We start from the raw sequence: 24,444 nt of genomic DNA, 5'->3' as shown, positions 1-24,444 counted from the left end.
GGCACCACCACCACCCCCTCCACCACCACCACCTCCCCAAGGGCCTGAAGAGGGGAACAGGACTGAGAATGCGGAGGAGGAAGAAGAGGATGATGAGAATGAGATAGAGGAAATCCTTACTACCCGCACTAGGCGTGAGTCTTGGGTGTGGCGGTTATTTACCATTCATGGGAATGGTCCTAAGGCTCGTGCGAACGATGTTACCTGCAATGAGTGCAAAATGATACTCAGTCGCGGGAAGCATGGTAACTACAGCTTTGGGACCACTACTATGAAGCGACACCTGAGGTCATTTCACTCTGGGGCTATTCGCAGGGTTGTACCTTGCGAAGAACGTAGCAAGTTGATTTCCTCTACTTCATCCTCTGTTTCTGATCCTGTCACCACAAGGACCACCTCTGTGGGACAGCATCTTTCTCAAGCTGCCTCACAGGCCATACAGAATGCTGATGACCCTTACCTTTCGAGGGTCACAGTTGTATGTATGTACTGTGACACAGTACTCTGCAGGGGGGAGCGACTTCGGAGTGCTTTTGAGCACGAGAAGACCTGCTCTCTACCCAAATAAAACCCACTCTACAGCTTCCTCTCTCAGCTCGCCCTTTCTTATCCCTGTGGTTGGTGTCCCCCCCTTTACCCTCCTTTACCCTCCTCTCCTAGTGTGTCGTGTCTGAAAAACCAAAAAAAATACAAAGTTACAAAAATCAAAAAAAAATAAGGCTCTTTTCAGAGCCGCCTTTCCCAGTTAAAAAATAGAAGTGAAAATAAATGAAGCAGGGCTCTTTGTATTTTTTAGAAGTCTGCGGACAGTTCGCGAACATTAAAAAAATTGGGTTACTACTCCATCACAAACATTGTAATTTTCTCTGGAAAGAAGTGGTGGCTCTGAAAAGAGCCTTTGGGTGGTGTTTGTAAGTCAAAAATTGTAAATGCTTAACATCTACTTCAAAATCGTTGTTATAATTCCAAAAAAGGTCGCAATGCATTTTGTACATTTCTCAGAAAAATCTGATTGCCAGCATAAGTAAGATGGACTCCATCTCTGCGAAAAATGTATGTACTACAAAACATAATATTTTCATTCTGAAAAGAAGACATGCCAAAATCTCTTAGAAAGCCACAAACAGCCTTATTAACATTGCACCTTGCTTTTTCCATTTGTGGAACAAATGAAGAAGAACGAGGCCACATTTGTCTCTGCGCAATCCGTGAAAATATCACTTGCGAATTAGGAAACATGTCCATAACCTTCCTCAGTCCTTCTTTCATAGCAAATTGCAAAAAAATTCTAGTCACATGCCCTAAACTGTTCCCTCCACAATGAATTACAATTATGTCTGGATGTTGCTCTGTCTCCAAAGTAGCACAGAGAGGTAGCAAGTCCAACCACTTCATTCCACGTACTCCATGCCAGTCTACTTCCACTTGTCGGAATCCAAGATCTACAGCTACTCCACAGCTTTCTGCATGCACCTTCAACCAATGTATCCACGAATCTCCTAAAATCCAAACAATCTGTTTTCTGAAACACACAGCCATAGCTATATTTTGTTCTCTCAGCAAAAAGAGTATCTCAGAAAATCTCTCCTGGCACAACACACCCACCAAACTTTCCTGACCAATCCCTTTCAGTGCTTATTCTCATTTGCATGACTTCTGAACCCAAAAATCCCCGGATGTAACTCCCGATGTCCTGGAACTACCGCCATGTCCGTGGACATATCGTAACATGAACAGCCCTTCTACCATTTCCACTACACTCTCTCTGCAATTCCCTCATTGGATGTACCTCAAAAATCACATGACCATGCACCAAGCACATTCAAGACCTCTACATCTAGCTGCATCATCATAGATCAGCACTACAAATGTACTCTGACCTCTCTGAGTACAAGTGTCATATCATTGGCAAGCAGCATCTACCACAAATACTGTACAAGTCTTCAAGATTTCTACTTGCAGCTCCATGCATATCCATATGCATGAACACAAACTTCAGGTATGCATATTTTCTGTATAGTACATGACATAGCTCTCAACCATTTTTGTTTTACAGGCGGGTGAAATCATCCGATTTTGTTTTTGGCGGGTGAGACGCCCATTGGAATGAATGGGCGTACAGGAGTCTTGGTGGGTGAGTCTGCCCTTTACAAGGCATGTGACACCCGCCAAAAGCGTGTGAGTTGAGAGCTATGGTAGATGAACACATTTTCAAACAGACTTTACCTTGTAAAATCTGTAAAATTAATTTACTGTACTTTTTTCAATTTCCTAAAATCAACTACCACTTATACACCTTTATACTTTTTACTTTCTTTATACACACACACTCAAATCATGTTAAACTAACATTTTTTAAATTAAATATATAGACTACATATATTCAAACAAAATTGCATGCAAACACAATCTATGTTTAAACCTTTATAAAAATACTTATACAATTTCATATTTTTTGTTTTTATTTATTTATTTACTTAATTACTTTAAATTAGACATGACATTGAGGCGCTGTTACCTAGAACAGTTTACTTACAGAAATAGTGGTATTCACTAATATATTATAAATTTCACAAGACATAGTAAAGATATTTTATTTTTGCTACAGTTAGTCATTCAATACAATTTGTTCATTAAGAACATATCATATGCACTGAACTGATGCAATGTATCTTATGTAAATAAATTAGTTTAATGGTTTTACAGAAGGCACTGAGGATTTCAATTAAAAAAATCAATATCTAAATTAAAAACAGTGCTATATACAAACAAAGTTACTAATTTGAAGCTTTCACAGTTGCAGTGAAGACCAGTTTCCTGAAAAGAAGCAGCCGAATTCGAAGAAGAAAGAAAAACTAAGAAGTTACCTGTTAATTTAAAAAAAAAGTAAGTAAAATATCACCATATTATTTATATTATTAATCAAATATACTATAACATTAATACCAGCTATTTTGGTTTCTTAAAATAGAGATTTTGTACCATTTTGTCCAAAAATGTCCATGTCGTAAACAGCGATTTACAGCTAGAATGGCCCACAAATTTCTATTTTTGGACACACAAATTAGCCAACTGAACCACTACAATTTTCATATTATAGAACAAACAACTGTTTTAATTGTATGCATTACATTTACTATTTGTACTTTTCCACACCACTAGCTTACTTTTTTTTTGTCATCTGAGCACCAGTTTAGTGACACATAAATTCAAGAATACCTACCCCTACTAGTTTTAGTTCCCAAAGCACAATCACACACCATTACATACATCTTTATCATCTTACTCAAACACTCATGCACACAGCACACATATATTCCAGAACACCCCAACCCATATCTTCTTTATTTTTTTCAACAGACCCTAAAGAATGCCTACCAAAAGACAACTCTGTAGAAAGCAACGCAAAATTAGAGCAAATGAAAATAAAGGTGTCCAACATAAGCATCCATCTCTAGCAGAATTTGTAAAAAAAGTTGAAACAAAACAGCTAATACAATCATTTAGTGAAACACAAGGAGTTTCAAGTACAACAACTTCACTTCCTCTATCAAAATGTAAAACAAACCAAAAAACAATTAACAGAAAATCACCTATCAGTACAGATAAAACTACTTCTTCAAATTTTAATATAGTGCAAAGTAAGCATACACAGAAAAGTATTTTAGCCAAAATATACCGTCACAAAGTCCTTCGAAATCTTATAAAAACAGGAGAGAAATCAGGTTCAAAGCTTAAAAACTATCGTAGGAAATTAATCTTAGAAGCATTGATGGACAGTGCAATTCTTCTCAAAAGAAATGTATTTATTTTACTGTTAAACAAAATGAAACCACTAACAAAACTAATAACTAAATTACAAAAAAGACTTCTCAATAAGCAAAATGTCAACAGAAAGAACTTCTTAAGTATCTGTGGAGGTGAATGGAATCACACTACCAGCACAGAACCATATTTTAATGAAGAAGCGTACAAACAAAAGCAAACAAATACAATTGCCATAAATAGCAGTGGTCGAGGTTATGAAAAAGTGAATAATACCATAATGGAACAAGAAGTACTCCTTACAAAAATATGCCCTGAAAACTTAGAATTACCCCTCCATTCAACTGAATCAGAACGTCTAGTGTACAAATGGCCATGCACGTCAATGTGTAACATTCCCAAACAATGTTTCAAATCTTTACACCAATTCCTCAATAAATATGGAAAAAGCAAAGACAAAATCAAAATTAAATTACTGCAAAATATAGATACCTGTCCAGTGCGCAAGTACACAGGACTACAAGGACATTCATTGGCCTGCATTTTTTAGGACCTACTTGTAAAACCACTTTCCATGATATCAAAAGGATATCAACACATCATTCAACTATAAGAAATCCAGTCTATAGTCTATAGAAGTCTATCAACTGTACTATGATAAAAGTCCTGCTTTAGCACTAGCAAAGTTAAATAACACCCTTCTACATGGTACAGCAAAAGACCTACTTGAATAAATTCACTATATCCAGAAAACATATTTTGGAAGTGAAAGCCATTTACAGAATGAAATAGTTTTAAACCAATTAAGCAACAATTCTACACATGGCAACCTTTTGCTAAACACATACAAAAAAGAAATACTAAAATTTAAAAGTACATCAGCTGAAGTACCAAACCATGTATGTGTATGTTGCCGTAGAATTTTTTATAAAAGTAACACAAAAACTGTGGACCTATCATACAAAATAGAAGACAATGAAGATTCTAAATGGTTTGAATTAGCTCTCTACCTTCTAGCAGAAAACAAATATGAAATAACTGAGCCCTTAATACTTTGCAGTTATTGCACTACAAAACTTGAAAACAACCAAACTCCTTCACGTTCTATCACAAATAATTTGGAATTATACCCAGTACCAAAACCTCTACAACAACTTAATTTATATGAGAGCATCATAATTCAAACAGTACACCCATTTCAAGCAATAATACGCCTTCAACCAAAAACAGCAAAATTACCTCCCTCTGAATTGGTAAAAGGCATTCGTGGAAAAGTAGTTTATTTACCACTAAATCTAAAAGAAAATGTGCATACTCTAGGAGTGCAACGTCCAATGCAGCAATCTTTAATTATATTAGTAAATGGAGTACCTACAAAAGACAAAAAAATATGGCAACAGCTGGTAGATTTATATAAAGTTAGACAAGCCTTCCAATATCTTAAAGAGAATAATGAATATTACAAAGAAATTAATATTGAAGAAAACTTGAAAGATACAACTGAAATAATTCAAAAAACACAAGAAGCTGGTCAATTTGAGCTACTAGATCCTGCTACAATATCAAATACTTTAGACCAGTATACAATTCATCTTTTGCACTGTAATGACACCCTACAAGATGTACTGGAAACTTACCAAATGCGTCAAACAAAAGGATCGCCAATCAGTATATGGGAAAAAAAGTATAGAAGCACCTGCTTTTCCTCTACTCTTTCCAACTGGCAAAGGAGGAAGGTATGATGATAGACCTATTCAAATATCAGCTTCAGAATACCGCTCATTACGGATGTATTCTGAAGATCCCAGATTTAGACAAAATGTGGAATACATATTCCACCTACTCTTTGAAAGTGAACTAGAAACTTTATGTTACGGAGTTGCACACATATTAAAATCAGGATCACACTTTCAAAATATGACAGCTACACAATTATTAGAGAAAGTGCAACAAAAGGATGAGGTTTTACAATCAAATATTACAAATCTATTAGCAAATATACGTGGTACTAAAGAGTACTGGTTTCAACGTCATGGAGATGTACGTTGTATGATCAGAAACCTTGGCCCACCCACTTGGTTTGTTACATTAAGTTGTGCAGAATATGCATGGGAAGATTTACATGATTTCCTACGCATATCAAATAAAAACAAAACAAACATAGATATTCTAACACCTGGAGAACTTTGTTCTTTGGATCCTGTTAATGTTTCAAGATATTTTCACCATCGCTTCATTGCTATGCTACATTTTATTTGTAATAAAACTGTTCCTCCCCTTGGAGAAGTGCAACACTTCTTTTGGAGAAAAGAATACCAAGCCAGAGGAGCACCACATATCCACATGCTTTTATGGATTAAGGATGCTCCTAAATTTGGTCAAGGCAGTGATGCCACTGTTTTACAGTTTATTGAAAAATATGTCACTTGTCAAATTCCATCAGAAGCCACAAATAGTGATCTTTCTGCACAGATTTTACAATTTCAAAGACACAAATGTGGAAAATATTGTCGTCGCCAATACAAAAACAAAGGCAAATACTACACCAAATGCCGATTTGGTTTCCCTAGACCAGTTACAAATACAGGTCAAGTAAACAACCTCATGTCTTCAGTTAGACATACTGTTAAAGGAAAGTCACCTAAAAATACATATTACATAAAATGAAAAGAAGAAGAAAAATATATCAATGATTATAATGCAATTATTGCCCACTTATGGAATGCAAAAATAGATGTGCAGTACATTGCAGACAATTCTACTGCAGTTGCACGATATGTCACAGCATACTTAACTAAAGCAGAAAAGACAGAGCTCCAAGACCTTTGGAATGACCTGTCATCAGATAAAACAGTATCTCAGAAATTATACAGCTTGGGCATAAAAATGCTCACCCATAGAGAATGTGGATCTTATGAAGCAGCTGATCGTTTAACTGGTACTTCATTGTATGGTAAATCTGAAAATATAGTATGGCTAAGTCTTGGTCCTGCTAAATCTAGGAAAAGAGTTCTAAAATCATATGAAGATATAGAAACAATAGCCAAACAAGATCCCAACAGCCAAGACATTTTAAAAAACAATTTATTAGACACATACTACCCAAACAGAAGTAATACTTTGGAAAACATGTGTCTATACCAAATAGCCCAAAACTACACATACAAAAATAATATGAAACCCGATGAAAAAAAAGGTAAATATAGAGTGACAGACTGTGAAGGCAGCTTAGTTAAACTAACTAAACCAAATTTAATTAATCATTTCAAATTGTCATTGAAGACTCCTCAACATAAAGAAGTATATTACATGTCCCTGCTACAACTCTTCAAACCATGGAGAAAAGAAGAACAATAACTTGATAACTATGACTCATATGAGGATGCTTTCAAAGCAAATGAAAGCACTATAACTGATGTAAACATTACACAGTACAAAACAATGTTGCACAATGAACAGCAACATGAAGAAGATCTCCAAGCTCAACTAGATAAGGATTCTCCTGACAGTAGTCAACCTTCTGTAACAGGAAGCCAAGAACCACTGGGAGAACCACTAATAACAAATGAGGCAGAATTAGCTATGATAGAAGTAGAAAACACCATGTGTCAGTATGAAGATAAGACAGACTTAACTATACTACAATCAAAACTAAACAATGAGCAAAGTAGCATTTTTCAAGAAGTAACAAAACAAATTGCACATGGTGTAAAACATGAAATCAAAGAATGTTCCTGCCATAATTATAAACCTATACTACTGTACGTCAGTGGTGAAGCTGGTTCTGGCAAAACATTCCTAATCAAAATCATTAGTAAATTCCTTCAACAATTGACAAACAACAAACTGTCAGCTGTTGTCACTGCCCCCACAGGTACAGCTGCCTTCAACATAGGTGGTGTTACATTACACCGATTACTACTATTACCAGTAGAACACCAGAACAAATTAGACTATTACAAACTTTCTGCAGAAGCTGCAATGGAATTACGCAGAGTATTGAAACAAATGTAAATGCTACTAATAGATGAAGTGAGCATGGTCTCCAACCTGATGTTAGCTTTGATTCACCTCAGATTACAAGAAGTACTCAAAACAGACTATGAAGAGCTCTTTGCAGGAAAACACATTATTGTTTTTGGAGATCTGCTTCAATTAACACCAGTAAAAGGTGAACCTATTTTTAAAACATAAGGGCACAAACTCTGCCGTAAAACTGTTGGCAGCATTGGAAATATCAACCTTTGGCAACATTTCCAATACAGAGAATTAACAGAAAACATGCGCCAATCTGCAGATCTAACTTATGCCAACATTTTAAAAAGTTTGAGAGTTGGTATACTTTCTAAAGAAGCAGAAGCAACATTGAAAACCCGGCACATTAATGCACTTTATTGCGATAATGCATGTGCTACAGATGTTATGGAACAATTAGCCCAGAAAAATGTCAATTGTATGGCCTTAATGCCAACTCTTGCAAGCTGTTTCAAATTCAATGAAATCATGCTAAGTAAAGAAATGCAACCAATAATGGAAATTAGCGCCACAGACAAACTAGATGTACATGGTATGACACTACCCATGTGTGACCAAGCCACAACAAGACTAAATAATTTAGAAAAATCAATCTCAAACACAGCAGGCTTAGAACAGATGTTAAAATTATCCTTAAATTGCAGAGTAATGCTTAAACGTAACATTGACGTGGACCAAGGACTAGTTAATGGAGCACTGGGTACAGTTGTTGGCTTTCAAACATACCCACGTGACAACAAAATTCAGTTTGTCAATATACTCTTTGACAAACTTTCAGAAGTAAAACGGATAGGACGCTCAACAGCTAGATTCCTTCTCTTCAAAGATATGTATGTACGCAGAGAACAATTTTCTCTAACTCTTGCATACGCAGTCACAATTCATAAATCACAAGGTCTTACCCTAGACAAAGCAATGATAGATATTGGTAACACAGTCTTTAAAGAAGGTATGAGCTACATAGCACTATCACGCTTACGTACACTTGACGGTCTATTTCTAATCAACTTTGATGCAAGTAAAGTAAACGCTGATATTCCTTGCATTTTAGAATATAATAGACTTCGCTCACTATACACTCCCCATCTAAACACATATTCTGTTCCACAAAAACTAAAACGTTGTAAAAGAAAACTAAATCAAACAGAAATGCAACAGGACGTCACTGCAAATCCTCCAAAGAGAGTAAAAGAAACTAATACTTCATCAAGTACCACAAACAAAAAAGAATCAATTAGAGAAAGTAAACCAGGTACTTCTTTAAAGAAGGAAGACAAACTCCAAAAAAAGCAGTTAGATACAGAACTACCTGGACCATTTAAATTCTCAAATATAGTTGGTGTAAGTTGCTATGCAAATGTAGCAATGAATATTCTATTTCAATTACCATCAATTGTTGACAACATTTACTCACACAGTACAGACCCATTGTGTTTGTGTTAGTACTTCACAGAAATGCAGCAAACAATCCTGACAACACATATAGTGTTTTTGGAATAAGACGACAATTGGACTACTGTGCTGGAATGGTGAAATTCACTATAAAGTCACAGGAAGATCCACAAGAATTTCTAATGTACTTACTACACGTACTGGAAAACAAAAACATACCTATAAATGAAATCTTTCAGATTTCATACATGTGGAAACATACATGCACTCTCTGCAACAATGTGACACAAGAAGAAATCCCCAATGAACGCTTCATATATATATCAATACCAAATTGTGAATCCATTCCATTTCAGCAACTTGTACAAAATGCAAACCATGGTAGATTATGCTCTACCTGCAATTCAGATAATCGCTCCACGTTAGTAATACAAACACATAGTAAATACGTAATACTAATGCTTCTACGTTACAATGCAGATGGTACCAAAAACAACTGCAAGCTGACTGGATTCACACCTGGTCAAATATCACTTGGTAAGAAAACCTTCACAACAATATATAATCTACCACGCAGGAGCCACAACCAATTCAGGGCACTACACTGCATACATAAAAAAGAAATGTGGATGGTTTGAATGTAATGATAGTACCATTACTCTAAAGCAGAGATTACCAGCAAATCTTACAAACGCTTATTTGATGTTCTTAAAACCAAAATTGATAAATAAACCGTATTTAAACCTTTAAGTAAATTTGTGTTACAAAAATATAAACTGTTAGAATACTCCAAAAGCTATCTAACTGCTCAAAGATTCTACAACAACTAATCAGATAAATGAATACCACTAAATTAGACCAAAAAATACACAGTTAGAATACGCCAATTGGTATCTAACTGTCCCAAAATTATAAATGTGTGTTAAAATAATATACACTGTTAGAATACTCCAAAAGCTATCTAACAGCTCAAAGATTCTACAACAACTAATCAGATAAATGAATACCACTAAATTAGGCCAAAAAATACACAGTTAGAATACGCCAATTGGTGTCTACCTGTCCCAAAATTTAACAATATCCAAATAGGTAAATGAAAACCACTAAAATATATTAAAAAAATAGACAGTTAGAATACACCAATTGGTATCTAACTGCTCCAAAATTTTATAATATCAAAACAAATGAAAAATCTGTTACTGTTCCAAAAAAAAATACAACAAAGCAAAGTATAAAGCATTAACCAGAAACAACAAGTGAACACTGAAAACAAACAAACAAATAAACTGTAGCATAACAGAAAAAGGGTTTTTTTAAATCCAACATGGATTTTTTTTTCTCCCACAGACCCAATGATTTTAGCAACAAATACAGAAACTGAGCAAATTGCACAGTACTCTGATTTGTACTCTACTAAATATGGGGGTCGAAAAAAATAAAAGTATATTGCTTATACAATGTAATAAGTCATTACAAAATACTAATACTAACATGCTATTTTCTTTTATCACAGAAATGAAGAGGAAAAACATGGACTCCCATTACTAGACCAAACAGTAAGTATACGATAATAAGGACAACCATAGCAGCACATCACATCCATAGTATCTAATACCTTTGTTCCTTATACATTTGTTTTTCACCCAAAGTTATAAACAAATGTGAATATGATATGCTGCGGTGGTTGTTGCCAGGGCATAGAGTCTTGGGTGCATGGCCAAATGGCCATGCACCCAAGACTTTATGCCCTGGCAACAACCACCGCAGCATATCACATCCATAGAGTCAAACATTTCAACTATGATCTATGGGAAACTTTTAATGTCCGCGAACAATAGAACACTTTGAACTTGCCAGCGAACAATACGGACACCGTTTTCAGGACACCCCCTACGAACATTTCAGAACAATGCGATAGTTCTTAGAACACTTTCAACTTAACAACGAACAATACGGACAGCGTCCTAAGGACACCCCCTACGAACATTCGGGAGTGTTCTCAAAAACGTCTTCAGAACACCCCCATCTTGTTTATTTGCGAACATTTCAGGACACCGCGAGTGTTCTTAGGACACATTCAACTTGACAGAGAACAATACAGACAGCGTCCTCAGGACACCCCCTACGAACATTCCAGGACACCGGGAGTGTTCTCAAAAACGTCTTCAGAACACCCCCATCGTGTTTATTTGCGAACATTTCAGGACACCACGAGTGTTCTTAGAACACATTTAACTTGACCGAGAACAATACGGACAGCGTCCTCAGGACACCACCTACGAACACTCCCCGGACACCGCGAATGTTCTTAGAACAGTTTCACTTTGCTTGCGAACAAAACGGACACATATTGACTCCTTAGAACACCCCCTAGTCAGTTTATTTAGAAAATCTCAGAACACCCGTGATGTCCGCAAACAAATCGAACACAAAAAGAACGTCTAACACATAAAAAACACAACTTTCATCCTATCTCACACACTCCCACCCTCCCCAAACACTCCTACACACCAACACACTCTACAAAATACACATTTTGAACAAAGTTTCACCGCGCTGTCCGGGGACGTCCGCGAATCCAATATGGCGGGTGCTACCGAAAAATCTGACGCGCTTCACGCTCCACGCCGTCCAATCAGCAAACACTTTGCATGTCCGCGAACATCACGCAAGACGATTGGCCAATCAGGACACTTTCCGCGTAGCGAACAGGGAAGTGTATCCGCAAACCGAACACAGATATCACACATTTTTTTTAACCTACTTTTTGGTCATTTTAAAAAAAAAACTACTGGACGAATTTTCACCAAATTTGCAAAAGCACGCTTTCAGGACCAAGCCGCTGCTCCTGGTTCAAATTTGGTGGAAATCCGTCCAGCGGTTTGGCCTGTAGACGCGAGCAAAATTTTTTTCCCATTCACTCTATGGAGAGTGAGTAGAATGTATACAAATATGAGCATATAGAGGGAAGGTAGAGTAATACAAATAAAACTATGACAAAGTGCTGATAACCATAATGATTATCTTCATGCACAGAAAGGATTGCTCTCTTTCAAGCCTGTATCTTCCGCTATGTAGATGTTTCATATGATGTGACAGGACCCCAAGTCTACAAATATAGTACCTTTTCAATTTTTACTTCCTGACTGGTACTGTAGAAAACTATGTGGCTTCGATATGTCAGTAAAGGATAAAAAGGGAGAGCTAGCCATGTGATGTCATCAGTTATGTCAAAAAATGACATTTGTGATGTCATCTTTGATGTCCTGTGTGTTAGTGTTAGCAGTGCACGGTGGCGCGAGTTATGGTTGCCTATGTTACCATAACTGGCGAATTTCAAGGGTTTTTCGGTTTTACTTGGAACCATAACGTCCCTTTAACAAAGTTTTTTCACTGAATTTCATAGGTTTTTAGTAGCCCAACTTAACCATAATATCCCTGACATGTAACATAGAACATACTAACCCCCTCGTAGTGATTTTCATGTCCGCGGACTACCGCCATGTCCGCGGACACATCGAAAATCTGAGCGTGGTGAATGTAAATTTAAATAGTGTGCTCCATTTCCCCTTTGAAGTTGGCATTTTTTTTGTTTTTACAGATGCTTGAAAGACATCTATTTTATATTTTTTTTCTTGTTTTTATTTTTTACTTTACTCCTAAAACCTTCACATAACCTTCTCCAAAGCAACCCTTACATTCCAAAATAGAAAGGCATTTCAGGTAAAAGATAAACAAATGCCATCTTCTTTAAAATTAACAGAATTACTGGCATCAATATTCTCATTGTTACTGAAGAACATACCAACTCTAAGCATGAAGGCACACATGCCTCGGTTGATGACACACCTAGCAACTGAACTATTGTCCCATATTGCCCTAGGTAGTAATCCAGAAAAAATTACTTTCGCATTTGGAAGGATCTTCATTACGGCTTGAACTAAGCGTTCCAAATCAGCCAACAAAGTAGGGGCACTGACGTTGCCCAAATGGAAAGCACCATAGTGCAAAACTACCACATGCGGACTGTTCATCGTGGCCTTATCCGCACAAACGTGTACAATTCCCTGTTCATTGCAATCTGGCACAGTGCTCCACACCACCTCCACTCCTTTCACATCAAAGTTCTTTGCAACATGCCTGCATTCAGCGTACTGCTGTAAACCATGCACAAACATATCTCCGAGCACCAACACCCTGACTTTCTCCACTTCTGCCATCTTCACCACACACAGTCTCTTTCAACACAAATCCACAACCTCGACATCTGATTGGCTGATCCATACAGTCTTCTTTCCATGTTGGATTTCCTGGAAAAACCCGGATGTAGCACGCCCTGTCCACGAACAGCCGCGGTGTCCGCGGACGGCATCCACTTTACTCTCTGTACCATTCCCTCATTGCATACAGCTAAGCAATCACACAATACGAATAACGTCCTCAGAACACCCCCATTTTGTGAATTTTCGAACATTTCAGGACAATTATCATTTCATTATTCTACATATTAACATTACAAATATTATACTTTTATCTTGTACTCTGCACACAATGCTATCTTTCTCCATTAGTAGCTCAGTATACTACATAGAATCCCATAATACAATGCTATTTATTGATATAAATGCATCGTTCAAAGCACTAATAACGGTATGATAGTTATTGCAATATCCTTGACACTTTTTTCGGAACATTATAATAAAAATCCCTAGTACACAAATTCCATGAAAAGTACATACACATGTGATGTCATCAGTGATTTCATCAATGACATTTGCTATGTCATCTTTGATGTCCTGGGTGTTAGTCTTAGCAGTGCATGGTGTTTGCGCGAGTTATTTTTCATAGCTTACCATAACTTGCTATTTTCAGGGGTCTTTCGGCTGTACTTAGTACCATAACGTCCTTTAAACAAACTTTTTTTATTATCACGCAATCAATATACAAACATGGCGTGCAAAAACCAACTTCTACAGATGGCTTTACACAGAATGTTGCAAAGTAAGAATTTATGCTTGTTCACAGTGAAGGTCAGCTGCTTCCATTTTTTTCTCGGGCCCCGGAGAGGCTCACGAAGCAGACTATAAGGTTGTATTGTGTTTTGACCTTGACAGACAGAGAATGTGATGAAAGACTTCTCTTGAAGGAGTGTTGCTAAAACGTAAGAGAAGATAAAGATGAAATTTCTGAAATGAAACCACTTTTACATATTATATCACTATGCGAAAGATCGTTGGCACACGCGGAATCGTATTTTGGGACTGCACCACTCGTATACAATGGAAATTGCAATTGTACTGTAAGTAACCCTTTAGATTACTTTATACCAAATATAATTACAATAGCGTAGCATTAAAGACCGCTGAAGTTGAACTTGTTCGTTGAAAGTGGCATAATGTTTTCTACTGCGCACTATCACCGCCAAATTGATCCCCTGTCGTTTAGAGGGCTCTGAAAAAGGCAGACGACGCAGAGTGGGTTAATATAAATAATTTAACCGGTCTATAGGCGGTCAAGCGCTCTACTCGCTGTGCCACTTCACTGTAGCCTGTCAAGTGGCACAGCGAGTCCAGCCCTCGCTTTGACATCCGTGCACAGCTTGCTTACGCAAGTTTGAATCCCGGCAAGGCGAAACTCAGACTTTCATCCTTCAGTGGTCGATAAATGAGCACCACGCATTGTGGTTAATAATAAGCACCGCTTACATACCTCACAGTTCTTAGCGCTATATGAATGGGAAAATATTATTATTTTATTATTAACATACTCTGTTGCACTATCTTCGATAGCAAATAGTTTCAATAAAATGATGATTTTTAATGAAGATCGGCTGGTGAGACTAATTTATGTTTTTTAAAACAGGTACGTGGCCCCATTTTGTCTATGTCACAATTTACAGACTCCAGCGGATGGGGTCTTCAACTGCCAGATGCAAGTCCAAATATGCAACTTGATGACCCTCACCATTTTATGGGACAATCGCCAAGGACCAATATGCCCTTACGCAGTACTAGCTGCTACAAACAACATACCAACCAATACGGTGGTCTAATGGCTCGTTGTTGGAGCAACCTTCCAATTATCAGAGAGACCATTTACTGCTTTTATCATAAACCAACAGCCTATCTACCGCAAAGGAACAACGCGTGGCTCCAAATAAACTTTTGCTGATCGACAGCAGAGACAATAGCAAATCGCTGAATATTCACTAAACATTTCATGTGAAGTAAATGTACTTTACCAAATGTACAATCCTGCTGTTTACTTTTAAACCACAGTTTCATATTCCGAATTGTGGCGCACTGAGTTGTAAGCTGATCTAACACCCTCTGTACCGCAAAGGAACATTGCGTGCCTCAACATGAACTTTTGCGGATCGACAACAAAGACAAATGCAAATTGCTGAATATTCTCTAAACATTTGATGTCAAATAAATGTACTTTACAACATTTACAATCTTGCTCTTTGCTTTTAAATCACAGTTTCATATTCTGAATTGTGGCGCGCTGTGTTGTGACATAATGTGTGTTGTCTTCCGGGTTCTGTATAAAGTCGCGTAGTACTGGAGACGACTGGGCGCGTTTCATTAGGCACCCTGTAACGTCACGGAGAAAGGCGGGGAATATGAATGCTTTGATAATATCAGGCTTAGGGGCGGGAGATATGATTTAGTGTTGCAAAAGCAAGTCAGCCAGGTCAATAGCGCCAGTCATAGGATTATCACATAATGTCGACGCACACCAGCCGGATTTATCGTTTCTTTAGTGGACAAAAAGTCGGTTGACGCCCCTAGGAAATTGTACTATTAGCGAACAAAAGGAGTGCTCTTAAAACACTTTCACCCTGACAACGAACAATACAAACAACGTTCTGAGAACAGCCCCATTTTGTGTAATTGCAACCATTTCGGGACACTGCGAGTGTTCTTAGAACACATTCAACTAGACAGATTACAATACGGACAGCGTCCTGAGGACACCCCCAGTTTGTGTATTTACGAACAATTAAGTACACCGCGAGTGTTCATAGCTCATTTTTACCTTCCTTGCGAACAAAAATGACACATACTCCGTTAAACACCCCACCATTTAGTTTATTTACAAAATGTCAGAACAGCTGTGTTCTCCGCGGACAAATCGAACGCAACAAAAAGGTCTAGCACATAAAAAACAAAGCATTGAGCCTATCTCATACTCCCCAACCCTCCCCAAACACTCTTACACACCAACACACGGCACTAAATACAATTTTTTATCCACGTTTCACTGCGCTGTACGCGGTCGATTGCGAATACAAGATGGCGGGCGCCACAGAAAATCTGACGTGCTCCACGCCCCTCGCCGTCCAATCAGCGAACACGTCGCATGTCCGCGGACATGACGCAAGCCCATGGGCCACTCGGGGTGCTGTCCGCAGAGCGAACAGGGAAGTCCGTCCGCTAAGCGAACGCAGATATCATTAATTTTTTTGCCTTACATTTTGGTCATTTAAAAAAAAACTACTGGACGGATTTACACCAAATTTACAAAAGCACGCTTTTGGGACCAAGCCGCCGCTCCTGCCGCAAATTTGGTGTAAATCCGTCCAGCGGTTCGGGCTGTAGCCGTGCGCAAAGTTTTTTCCCATTCAGTCTATGGGAAAAAAAAAAGTTTTGGGACCCCCCCTATAACTTTTCCCCCCCTGGACGAATCCTCACCAAACTTTGCAAAAAATTCATAGTGACCCAACTACTTTTTTTGCAAAGTTTGGTGAGGATCCTTCCAGGGAGAGCGAAGTTATAAGCCACCCAAAAAGGGCTCTTCCTATGGAAACAGCAATTTAACCATAACTACATGGCCACTACCGTGGCCATGTAATATTGGCAATCAAGAACTTGTTCTAAGTTCTTACCTTTCTTCTTCGATTGGTAATTACATTCATTGTTTGTTTCTTTGTTTCTCATGATCCTATGGGGTCTGTAAATCAAAAGCCTGGTATTGCTATTCAGGCCTTAAGCACCTGATTATGCTCTTACATGTTGGTTATAGGAGCATGCAGTTGTTACCTGTCTTCCTGCAACGTGGTCCATATGCAGGCTGCGTGCTTGTTTTGAAATACACGTGGTGCGTGTGTATCTCCTATTCTTGTGCTCATCGAAGTTGTAAGGATGTTTTGTATTGCAGGTCCACTCTGTAAGTAAAGGAGACTCTCTTAGGTATCTACATTCCCCAGGGACACGGTTATTATTGTTCCATATTACAAGGATCTTACCTTATTGTCAATCATGGAGGGCTTTGGGTAGTAACAGTCGTCTCGCCATTAGCGCTAATTGCTTTTCCTCAGTGAAACACTGTTGAGTCGTTCTGCTCCACTAGGGGTTGTGAGTCTGATGTGCCTGTGGAGAGAATGTCTGCTTATTTTATGAGAAGGAACATCTTCATGATTATAAAAAATATATATATATATATATTATGTGCATCTATTCTCTCTCAGGTTAGATCATCCGTGCACGGTACCCTGATGCCTTATTAATGACTGTTCATGGGAACTCTTTTTTCTACGACTTATTTTTTCTGAACTTAGTCAAACAAGTAGAGCAATATGCTTCGATAAGGTGTTCAATATTAAAATATATGTTTTAAAATTATCAGTGGTTGCACTCTGTAAAGCAGATGCTGGTACCATATCTCTCCCACTTCTTAAATTCAAGGGAGAATTGTAAGGTAACTAAAGAACATGCAAACAACACAAAATGGGCTGTACAAAAAAGTACACTATGCAGCAGAAGAGTACAGAGAGAAGTGCCACCAGCAGCACATGATAAAAAGGGCCTGATTCACAGAGTGTTTCCCAATGGGATTACGCCATTATAAAACGCTTCTGTGAATCAGACCCAAAATGTCTGCCGAGAACCACAGGCGAGCACATGGCACCAAGCCACCCAAGATCACTACTTTGACGGAATACTATGTAATCTGGTGATGGGAAAATATTACATATGTTTATCCTCAAAAAGGGTACTACAGTTGATTTATGCATTATAATGGTGATATCAATATTTAAGTAGTATTAGATGGCCTGTGGCACCGGCCATGTAGTTATGGTTAAGTTGCTCATCTCATAGGAAGAGCACTTTTTGGGCGGCTTATAACTCGCTCGATTGGTTAATCGGCTTGCGTCATGTCCGCGGACATGCGACGTGTTCGCTCATTGGATGGTGAAGAGCGTGAAACCATCAGATTTTTGGAAACGCCCGAAAACTTGGATTCGCGGACAGCGGCCGGTGTCCCCGGACATCACAGTAAAAACATATTAAAAAACACAACATTGCACTTGTCAAACTTATCATATAATCTCTGGGGAGGGGAGGAGTGATGAGAATGGGATGGGATATGGCTGCAAGAAGCAAAAAAATTTGATGTTTTTTGCCACAAAAGTCCGCAAACAGTTTGGATCTTTGCAAACAGTCCTGTGAAGTTTGCAAACACCTCAGCATTACAGGGTTGGTGAAATGCAGTTCTTGGATGGCAAAATTAGAGGGGGTCCCAAAGTTCTTTAAGTACTTTCCTTAGGGTTTGGTCTCACCTCATGGTGCACATACATCGGGAAATGAGCAGGCCTCAAACACTCAATTCATTTGTATACATGAAGATAAACTTTAATGTCATTAATATTTTCTGATGATGCAGTTTCTTTCTTCCTTACTTTAGTTTCCCTGTGTGTCTCTGATTTGTATGCATTGTGGTTCTTCATATGTATTGTTTGTAACCAGCACAAGTGCTGTAAGTCTTGAATTGTTACCTAGTTATTACATGTTTAACATTACTCAAAACTCTGATACGGTAGCATTCATTATTGTACTAGCCAAAATTACAAGATTATAAATAGTGTATTTCTATGGTGCATGCTGCAGTCATTGCCTATGTTTATATATGATTAGGTTTTTGTATTAACGACAACACTCCAATACAATGATATTAGATGAGTAAATTTCTTAATAGATTAAGTAGTTCATGATAGGTCTCCCGATCACCCCTGACATCTTGTTACCAACAATATAAACACAACTCCTTGTAGAGACTTTTCATCAAAATGTATTTCACATGTGATGTCGTCAGTGATGTCATCAATGACATTTGTGATGTCATCTTTGATGCCCTGTGTGCTAGTCTTAGCAGTGCACAGTGGTGGTGCCAGTTACAGTTGTTCAGCTTACCATAACCGGCGAATTTCTGGGGTTTTTCGATTTTACTTGAAACCATAGCGTCCCTTTATCAAAGTGTTTTCTTTGAATTTCATAGTTTTTTATTAGTCCAACATAACCATAACATCCATTTAACAAAACTTTTCCAGTGAATCTATATATATACATGTAAAAAATTGTTTGTTTGTGAGTTTGTAGCTTGGCGAACCATTGCAAAGGTGTATGAGAGGTGTAAGGCGAAGGTGTATGGACAAATGGACCTGAGAGTCGACCTGAGTGGTGAAGGTGAAGGCAGGTAGCATTCGAGAAGTTTCTAAATTGTTGCTATATATAGAGGTGTGATAGGCATTTCTTTTACACTCTTACGACTACTGGTAGCTGCCCAACGTAATTGAAGAGGCAGTATTGACCAGGAAAGGAAAAGGAGAATATGTATTCTTCCCCCGCATTCCATTCATTATGACAGACATGCTTTTCCTTTTCAAGCGCCTACAGTTCCCGGTCAGGCTGGCATCCGATATCCCAATCAACAAGGCACAGGGCCAGTCTATAAGTGCAGTGGGATGAACACTGGAAAAACAAAAAATGTTGTTTAGAAACAAGACTTACAATGAACATGTACTTTGGTAATATTAAACTTTATGTCCATACTTGTTGGCACCGTCAGCATCATGTCACCCATGATGCTGCTCAGGAATCTCCATATTGTTCTCACGTACAGCTATACGTTTCAGAATGAGTTTTTAGAAGAACAAACAACTGTGTTGTGTAGTTTTTTTAAGAAAACATTTTTAAAACATCAAATAATTGAAAAATGGGGTGCATTTTTCTTTTTACCTTTCTTATGGAGCCTTTCTGAAAAGTGTAAAGGTACCTATGAGAAAATGAAATCCTGGGCAACACCGGATATATAAGCTAGTGATTTATAAAGCAAAAACCTAGCTTTGAATCAACCAAGCTCTCAACAAAGGAAGGCAAGACATATAGTATAATACATTGGAGGTAAGAGCCAGTAATTCAAAGGTGAGTGAGGTGTTTGCTTGCTAAACAGTAGTACGGAGGGAGCCTGACTGATGCAAATTGGTAAATTGGTATGTTGCTTCAGATTCTGGGTAAATAGCAGGAGAATACCGGTTTCCTGTGTTGTTTCCTTCCTGCATTTCTCGGTTTTGAGCCCACATTTGTCCTCCAGCCTTCAGCTAATGCAGTTTGCCAATTGATATGTTTAATTACCTCTGTCCACCGATCTCGTGACAGTGCCTATGGCTCCCCACCACCTCTCCCTTCTGATTCTTCTGAGGAGGGGCAGGGTTTTTACATGCTGGTGGTGGGATCTGATGTAGCTTTCACTGGACGTGTGTGGCCAAATATCTTTGCACCAGTATTGAGGTGTGCAGCTGCAAGGCAGAGAGGTTTCAGAAAGGCCACGGCGGCTGCTTAGATGCCTGTTTAAAGGGATTTTACACAATATAGTATGATCGAAGAAACCCTTGAACGGCAGGTCTGAAGTTAAGGCAAAAGAGGAATGTAATGTAATGTAATTGTAATTTGCATAGCGCCTTTTTCCATTGGTATGGCCTCACAGCGCTGTAGGTGAACGCCCTCGAGGGACCGAAGTCCATGTATTGTAAATTTGTCAGAGGAGTTTGGAATGCATGTGTGCATTTTAGCCAATAAGAAGGTAGGTAGGGTGGCCAAATCCCTGCTAGCTACCCATGTCGAGCTGGCATGTGGATTGGTGCTGTGAGGTAGTTCTGAGAGTATGTGAGAGCAGGAGAATCATTATGTGTGCTGCTAGACCACATTTTTGTCCTGGTGATAGCTGCATTCTTATTGCAGAGGTTTTGTGGAATGTTTCCTAGAGTAGTGTATGATAGCAGATGTGTGCGGGTGGCTGTGGCTTTGACTATCTTCCATGAGCAATCTAGTGTGATACGTACCTGTGTGTCCTGGTTGGTTTCTTGTTTTTTTTTTAATCAGCAACATTAACCTGTGGTACAGTTTACTAACTGATTCATGTGTTCTCTCTACCTTGTGTTCTCAGTATCTTCATTAATCTTAATGTCCTGGTAAAATAAATGTGTATTGCATAACGCATTAAGTTTTAACTTTATATATTTTGCTAGAAAGGAGTGGTCTCCAGCAACCCGTTGGTTTTTCCACTCGGTTTCATTTATGTGTTTTGTGTACTAGTTCAAAGATCCAAAACAGTACATATGTACTGAGAACATAATTACATGTTTTTTGATATACTCCTTTTTTCTGATTTTACCCCGATCCAGTCATCCACTCACTTAAATTCTATCCTAAAGGTAATATGGAAATAGTATTAATGCCAACATATTAGTATTCAACATGTTAGGTCCAAGGATACCTGTAAGCTGACCTCTATTTGGAATCAATTTTATAGCCCTAAATGATTAAGGCTTGAAATAAATTATTGAATATGCCTTGCAAGAAGATTTAGGATGAGTAAAATAATGACAGAAGCTGAGTTTTACATAGAGACTTGAATCATGCTCACCCCTTTAATACATATTGGCAGGTTGCAGGTGTCAACATGATCTACATTTCTACTGACAATTAAAATAATGCATTTTTTTAAACGGTCCTGTTGTGCTGAAAACATTTTCTGGATAACATGTTTCCCTCGGTTTAGTAAGCCCCTTTGCTCATGTACGCATGTATTGAGGGTTTGCTCTAAATAAAAAAAAAAAGTTTCATTTGGTCTACGGAAACAAATGTTTTAAATGAAGTGCTGGATAAAAGATATATCTTCATTACTGATCTATGTCTGGGGTGGTTGATCCTGTCTAAATTAATCCCCTAATGCGCTACCCAACTATATCCCGCTGTTTCTACAAGATAAAACACACGATAGGCTTGATTAATGAAATTTTTCTGCACGGTTCAAAGTGACTTTGCACTGCTGAAACGAGACTCTGCACTGCCGACACGAACCCTGATTCATGGAACTGTGCAAAGTGTATTTTTGCAGTACTAAGTCAGTGCAAAGTTCGTTTTGCACAGCAAAAATACACGTTGCACAGTTTATTTATTTATTTATTTATACCCATGTAGCGTGCCGAAAGCCTGTAGGCACCAGGGCGTGTGGAACACAAAACACATAACAGACAACCAATCAATCCTACTGGTACTGACGAATGGATTCAACTACTCTGAAGCCAACATCATTTTCAGAGATTTCCTAAAAGTCATATCGTTTTTTCCTACCAGAGGATGGTAGGTAGCTTATTACAGTTCCATGAATCAGGGTTTGTATCGGCAGTGAAAAGTCACTTTTCAGCAGTGCAAAGTCACTTTGAACCGGGCAAGAAATGGTATGAATCGGCCCCATTGTGTGAGTTTGATGCTTTACAAAACAAAAACTGCATGTGCAAATAATTTTATGCTGCAGATTTTGTGAGCTGTGAGTCATCCCAGGAGGTGAGACACAGTCCTACCGGAGTACATAGCTCATTATCAGGGGGGCAAGCCATGGGTTGCTCCTGACCTGATCAAGTACACGCCTGCAGGAGGGGCAATACAGTGCATACATTATTTGTATATCCGCAGATAGGAAACAGTGTTGCAATTCACAATCCAACGGCTGTCACCATGCGAGTGGCAGGCTGATCCACGCCCTGCACTCACATCTGTGTGCATGAACCCATATGTATGTAAGCATTGGGCCTGTACTAAACTAAGAATAATATGGAGGTGTATCCTGCCAGTCGTTTGATGGCCCAGCATGGTCCAACCCCCTTTAAGAATCAGGCGCCTTGCCTGGATGAATTGCTGGACACAGCATGTGATGAGTCTGACATCTGAGAATTGAAACTGTGTATTCACATTACAACTGTTAGATGCTTTGAAGCAAACTGAGTATTCATTACATTCTCATCACCTCTCAGATCTCCTCTAAGCTTTACCTTCCTTAATGTATAGAATTTCTATATGGTTGGATTATCGTATTGATTTGGACAACTATGCCTGCATTTCAAACTGGATTGAAGGACATGGGGGGGGGGGGGGGAGGCGGGTAGAGTAAGCCCCACCTCTGACACATATATCAGAACATTTTATTTAACTGGTTTTGAAAAAAATATCTACGTAAAATAAAAACATTGTAACTTCTAAAGGTAATAATAAGACAAAACGCATAAAGGCCATCTGTTCTTCAAATCGCTGATATAGCAGAATAAAGGATGTGTTAACGTATCAAATTGTAGGTCATTCAACTGTGTACATTGCATGAATGTTCTCTATATGAGTGGCTTGTGCGTGGGAACTCGTGACAGTGAGATCTCGTGAGAGTTCACGCGGGAAGCGCGGGGGACAGGGATTCGCGCTGGAGCCGTAGTGAGGCCAAAGAAGACAGTCGGGCATCGGCGCTCCTCTTTGATGAGGGAAATAAGCCCTCCTGCAGAAGTCTGCCACAGCTGCAAATCCCTGACAGCCGAGCCTAATGCCATGGCTGAGGGCAGCCTCGTGGGAGCTCCGGCTATCAGGAGATATCAATGTCCCAGTACTTACACCATGCAGTGATGCCAACTGCTTTGGGCAAAATAACTGAACTGTGAGTACTGCCCTATACCTACCCCTGGACTTAAATAACATCTGTTACTCCTTATGTAGCAGGTGCTGAATAAACACCTCTTTCTATCACGTAAGTGTCCTGTAATCATTGAAGGCCACTACATAATTCTGTGTTTATATTCATATTTCGCAAATAGAGCTACTGCTCTCCTTTTGGCAGTGAACATGCGTCATCACATGATTCTAGCACCTTCATTCTGAGCCCTGTTACACAGCCATTGGGAAGACAAGGACAACTAACTCTTTCACAGACTGTATTCTTCCAGAGCAATCAAAGTGATTCACCACAAGAAGCCGAGTCAGGCGAGCGAAACAGGTTGGTCCCCAGGTTTCCTCGACTTGCACTGCTTCATGCACTCAATCAAAATCTCTGCTTCTGTGCATGGCAGACATAAGCGATGGCAGAGACCTTGAAAAATCATGCCAGTAGTTATTACAATTGCATTTTTGCTTGTTTTCCTAAACAAAT

This window comes from Ambystoma mexicanum, chromosome 1q (assembly GCF_040938575.1).
Source record: "Ambystoma mexicanum isolate Mex_15411 chromosome 1q, UKY_AmexF1_1, whole genome shotgun sequence".
NCBI lineage: Eukaryota > Metazoa > Chordata > Amphibia > Caudata > Ambystomatidae > Ambystoma > Ambystoma mexicanum.
This window is presented reverse-complemented; position numbering follows the sequence as displayed.